The sequence below is a fragment of the Chrysochloris asiatica genome, unplaced genomic scaffold, assembly GCF_000296735.1.
Source record: "Chrysochloris asiatica unplaced genomic scaffold, ChrAsi1.0 scaffold00150, whole genome shotgun sequence".
Taxonomy (NCBI): domain Eukaryota; kingdom Metazoa; phylum Chordata; class Mammalia; order Afrosoricida; family Chrysochloridae; genus Chrysochloris; species Chrysochloris asiatica.
The window spans coordinates 4995904-5002333 of NW_006408668.1; the positions used below are offsets into that span (position 1 = coordinate 4995904).

The 6430-nt window shown below is 37.5% G+C and overlaps 1 pseudogene; it reads right to left on the reverse strand.

Moving 5' to 3' along the window:
- The window catches only part of LOC102820052, an 8921-nt pseudogene extending 4984 nt beyond the window's left edge, over nt 1–3937 (reverse strand).
- Between the last annotated feature and the right edge of the window lie 2493 nt (nt 3938–6430).

Below are 6430 nucleotides of genomic sequence, written 5' to 3' on the forward strand. Positions count from 1 at the left end.
AAAAAAAACTATCTGGGGGCTCTCTGTCAGAGTCCACTTGACAATACTCAGCAACGCACCATAACTATTATCCATATATTACAGGTGAGAAAACTGAGACACAGAAACTTGCCAAAGTTAGATAGCTAGTTTGGGTAGAGCTGGGGTTTGAGCCTGAGAAGTCTGGCTTCAGAGTCTGAGCTGTTATTTCTAGCTGGAACAGGAGGCAAGGGTATTTCTGGCTTTAAAAAAAACAAAACATGTTAAAGACATGAAGGGCATTGTGTAAAGCATGCGGTAGTGCGATTGTGGAAGAGGTGAGGGAGAAAGAAGAGATGTGGTTCAAGGTGAAAACAGACTATGCCAAGAAAAATGAAGTTTATCTTGAGACCACCCTTTGCACTTACAAATGAATCAACATTTATTTTGTATCCATTGAACGCTTCCTGTTGTGGTTACTACAGTTACTGTTAACACCTTCACAGAGATCTATCAATGTTTTAGATAATTTCTATGACTTCTCGACGTTTGTAATCAATTTGTAATGTATGATATATACAATTAATCGAATTATATGGGTATATTGGAGTCCTGGTGTGGTGCTGTAGGATAAGTACTGGACTGCTACCCACAGGGTCAGTGGTTTAAACCCACCAGCCACTCCTTGGAAATCCTATACAGGGCACTCTGAGTAGGAGCTGACTCAACGGCACTTAGCAACAACAACAACAACATATAAATATATATTACTACAATATTATAAGACTACATATGAACTCCTGACATTTTAAATCTAAATTAGATTTAAAAGATTCACTTGATGCTTTCAGATTAGGAAGTCTGCTTCTGAAAAGATTTACAGTCTGTCCTGTTTTACTCTGTCCTATTGCTATGCGTTAGCATTTACTTGACAGCAGTGGGTATAGTCTTATCCATACACACACACACAACATTCTCCTGTAGGTACCAAAAAAGTGTGTCTGTTACAGATATCAATTGTGTTATAAACACATGCACAGTTAGAACTACAAGAATGACCATATGTATATATATATATATTTTTTTTTTTTTTTTTTACCTTAGGTTGACTAGGAAGAGTTGTCCACTGACTCAGATAATATGCCAGTTGCTAAAAAAAAAAAAGAATAAATGAGGAAAATGAATCAAAGAAAAGTAATACATTCTTTAATCAGTAGAATTGTATTACACCACATTTAAAATTCTAAAATTGTTCCTTTTCTGAACTTTGCATTGTCTTCTCACACAGAGGCAGTGAATTTCAACACAACTCTCAGGATAACTTAAATGAGACTGTGAAAATTTCAACAGTGAGTTCCTGTGCAGTCAATATTCTGATCTTAAGGTATCACTTTGTGTGAACATTAACCACATCATATTTTCAAGACTTAGACTAAATAAAAATCACACATTACTGGACAACAGTGTACCTCAAGTTGTGCAATATCCAAGCCATCTGGAGGATCAGTTAAAGGTTGAGGAAATCCTATTGTGAGAAATTTAAAAAATATGAATTAGGAGAATAGAGGTCATAGCATTTGCTTTTAAATCTTTGCCATGAAAGCCATGGCAAACATTAAAACAGTATTACTTAATTAATAATATCATATAGTAATAACAATAGCTAATGAATTATTATAAAGAATCATACAAAAAAGGTCAATAGGAAAACAAGATAGGATACAGCATTGTTAAAGGGATTTACAAAGAAAACACACTTCCATCTACCTCTGGTAAATCTGAGATTTGTACCAAAATTAATTTTGAAAAACATGGCTTTTTTCTTTACCAAGAGCTTTCAGTGTAGGCATGAACAGATCAGGAAAGAGGGGAAAAAAAACACCATAAGTGACAATTTTGTTTGCATTTTAATGGAAATCAAGAGGACTATCAGGAAATGTCAACAAAGCAGATACATCAGAATCACGTTGGAAACTCTTAAGAAATACAGACGGGGCTGTCTTTCTCCTAAATCAGACAGTCTAGGGATGGGGCCCTAGAGAACGTTGCTAACACCATACATGTGTACCCTGTGTTAGTCAACCTTTATCTGGCCTAAGGGAAGACCTCATCTCATTTGCATGTGATGTAACACTGGAAGGGTTCGCTAACACTGAAGTTGACAGAATGAACTGCTTAGATTAAAAACTAACAAGATGAAATTAAACAGGGATAAATATAAGATCCTGAATCTAGGTTTTATAAAATATAGTACATAGGATATCTGGCTGAAGAATAGTTTATATTTATTTTTAATTTACCTAGTGTTTGCTTGCATTTGATTGTTTTTACCTTCTGCAAGCTGTTTGTGAGCCAAGAAAAAGCAAAGAAAATCTTACACTGTATTCAAACAATTAGAGTGTCCAGACCTTGAAATGTAGTAAACCTACTTGAAATGCCAGGATATCATGAAAAGTTAAAAGAGTTTAGGACAGCTTTCTTTGGCAAAGAGAGAAATTAGGAAGTCCATGTTAACTGCCTGGAAATACTTTGAGAACTGGCATAAATGAGAGATAATAGTATTATTCCCCAAAGACAGAACTAGGGCTAGTGGTTATTAATCTTACTTGTGAACAGATTTCAGCTCAAATTAAAGACGTTTTTGACCATTGGCATCATTCATAAACACAAAGCAATCTAAACCAGCACTACACGGATTATCTAAGCTTCTGTGATAGTAACACAAAGATAAATACTTTTGGGATCTTACCCACAAGGAATTTATGATCAAATAGGAGAAAGAGGGGGGTGAATATGTGTATCTCAATAGATAAATAAAAGTTAATGACAAATTTCCAAAAGTGTAACATTCTATTGGACCCCAGAAGATGCAGCTAGTGACTGCCTCAGATTAGCATTCAGTTGGATGTCACCAAAAGTAGATGTCTAGACTGGAATACCATCTGCAGAGAAATCACAGAGAGCAGTTCTGACTCTGCAAGGGGTTAAACTGGATAAGCTTTAGGGTTCTTTTCAATGCCTAAATTCTGTGATTACATTACACAACACATATGTTTTTGAAGGCTCTCTACTAAATCAAAAATGTAATAGAAAATCTGAAACTTTGAAATGGTCTTGTTTCCAGCCATAGCTGTTCTTCCACTACACCCTTATCCAGAGATGATGATAGAGAATTCTTATCACCGACCCTTCACCCCATTCCTTGTTCACTACAAATGCTTTGGTTCTCAGAATTTAAGGAGGCTTCATTATGTCGTTGAGGTCAGAACCCCGGACAGCGCCCCAACCCCTGGGACAGGCAGCTTGGTGGTGCTCTCCCAGGTTCTGCCTTCAAGGAAAAGATGCCTTTACCTGTGCACACGTCTTGTCTTTCTCTTGCTAACTTCATCTCAATTCGTACCCATTGGACTGCAAAGTCAATTTTCCCACCTGTGCCCTCATCATCTCTTCAGAGTTCTGGGACAACAAAAGACTAAGATGTTGGGATGGTCTCCCAATTCCTATCAGGACCATGCCTCCCTCCTCACAGTTTCAAGCTCCACATCCTAGGACATTGGGGGTGGACAGGAAGGAGCTGCTTAAAGATAGTTCCAAAAGGGAAAGTTTTCCCCTTGGGTAAAAGGCTGAGGGGCATCTCACACTATCCACCCTCAGTTTAAGGTCAGAGACAAATGGGAAGCCAGGAAGCAAGAGAGTGGAGGTAGGAACCAGTGGGAGGATAAAGTTCTACTCCATCCAGAACTATCCTGGAGCATCACAATCTGCTGCCAGGTAGGGTTAGTGAGGTGGTCCCCTTACCTGAGGAGGAAATCTGTAGCATGCAGACACAGTAGATGACCAAGATGGAAGGGAGTTGGGAAAGAAAATGTTTCATCTTCAGAGTCCGGTTTCTCTTTTCTGACCACAGATGCCTGCAGTTAGGACAGAAGTTGAGCATTCCCCCGAGTTCCACAGGCAAGGGCGACACTTCAGCTGGCATCTGGTGGCCCCAGTGAAGAAGGTGCCTTTATCTGCAGTGCCTGGAGCTCATTGGCTGAGCACCAATCAGCTCTGCGCAGGAGGACTCAGCTTTCTCATAAATGTCATGCTGGGCCCTTATTCGTAGAATGATATCCTCCTGGTGAAGGAATTGTAGAGAGTCATCTTATTCAATCCAGCAATAAAAAAAAAAAAAAAAGGTGGAGAGTCATAATTGTTAATCTATAGTAGCTTGAGAAACACTTATGACTCTACAAAAGAGTTTTTTTTTTTACTCTCTTTTTTAAATAAAAGAACTGGACAGAGATATATAAACTCTTGCATGAGGAAGTCTCATTTCCTAAGAAACTGTTTCTTTCCAAAAGGAAAGAATCATCCAAAGGATGCTTTGTAGTTTTTGGTGCATCTGAGAAGAACAAAATGTGGAGCCCTGAGTATAACATTACCAAGAACTCAAAAGTTCACTTCATAATTTTTTTTTAAGACCATGGTTAGAAATTAGACTCTTTAGCTTTCTGCACATTCGTATCCATGAACAAGTTAAGTATTGCAAATCAAATCACAATCCTAGAAAATATGCTAATGCTGTTGTTTAATAACAACACAAATAAAATGACACCATGTACATTTTGGGATTTGTTTTAGGTATTTCACACTGTTATTTCATGTAATTCTCATAGCAAACCCATGTTGTTGTTATTGTTATTATTGCCGAATTGGTTTTTTCTCATAGCAACCCCATGCACAACAGAACAAAACACTGCCTGGTCCTGTGCCATCCTTACAATTGTTGCTATGCTTTGAACCTATTGCTGCTGCTACTGTGCCAATCTGTCACATTGTGGGTCTGCCTCTTTTTCACTGACCCTCCACTTTACCAAGCATGATGTCCTTCTCCAGAGACTGGTCCCTCCAGATAAATGTTCAAAGTATGAAAAATGATGTCTCACTAACCTGGCATCTAAAGAGCACTCCAGCTGTACTTCTAACACAGACCCATTTGTTCTTCTGGCAGTCCATTACACCTTCAATATTCTTCAGCACACGACAACTACAATGCATCAATTTCACTATAGTCTTTCTTATTCATTTTCCAACTTTCACATGTGTGTAAGGTGATTGAAAATACTATGGCTTGGGACAGGCATACCTTACTCCTCAAACTGAAATCTCTGTTCTTTAACATTTTGAAGAAGTCTTGTGTAGCATATTTGCCTAATACAAGATCTATCTGATATCACATCCTCTTGAATCAACTTGAATTTCTGGCAGTTCCCTGTTAACGTATTATTGTAACCATTTTTTCATTATCTTTAGCAAAATTAAACTTGCATGTGATATTAATGATATTGTTCAGCGGTTTCCACATTCTGTTGGGTCATCTCTCTTTGGATTGGGCAAAAACATGGATCTCTTCTAATCAGTTGTCCAGGTAGCTGTCTTCCAAATTTCTTGACATAGATGTGTGAGTGCCTCCAGTGCTATATCAGTTTGTTGAAAGATTTCCATTTGTCTTCCATCCAGTTCTGAAGCCTTGTTTTTCGCCAATGCCTTCAGTGCTCTTAGGACTTCTTTCCTCAGTAACATTGGTTTTGATCATATGCTACCTCTTGAAATTGTTGAACATTGACCATTTCTTTTCGGTACAGTGACTCCATGTGTTCCTTCCATTTTCTCTTGATGCTTTCTGCATCATCCAATATTTTGCCTATGGAGACCTTCAATATTGTAAGCTGAGGCTTGAAACTTTTTTACAGTTCTTTCAGTTTGAGAAATGCTGAGCGTGTTCTTCCCTTTTGGTTTTCTAATCCCAGGTCTTTTCACATTTCTTTATAATAACTTTACTTTGTCTTCCTGAGCTGCCCTTAGAAATATTCTTTTCTGCTCTTTTACATCCCTATTTCTTCAATTCACTTTAGCTGTGAAGCAAGTTTCAGAGTCTCTTCTGACATCCATTTTGGTATTTTTTTTCTTTCCTGTTTTTTAAACAAACTTTTCTTTTCTTCATGTATGATGTTCTTGATCTCATCCCACAACTCTTCTTGTCTTTGGTCATTAGTGTCCAGTGTTCTTGAGATAGTCACTAAATTTAGGTGGGATAAATTCAAAGTAAAATTTTGGCTCTTGAACTTGCTTTCATTTCAGCTTTAGCCTGAACTTGCATATGAAAAATTGAAGGTCTGTTCCACAGTCTGCCTTTGGCCTTGTTTTGGCTCATGATATTTCATTTTTTCACCATCTCTTTCTACAAATGTAGTCAGTTTGATTCCTGTGTGTTCCATTTGGTGAGGTCCAAGTGTATTTTCACATTTTTTTTTGTTCAAAAAGATATTTTTAATGAATACATATCATTAGTCTTGCAAAAGTCTATCATGTGATCTCTAGCATCATTTCTATGATGAAGGCTGTATTTTCCAACTATTGATCCTTCCTCTTTGTTTCCAACTTTCACATTCAAATCACCAGTAATTATTAATGCATCTTGATTGCATAT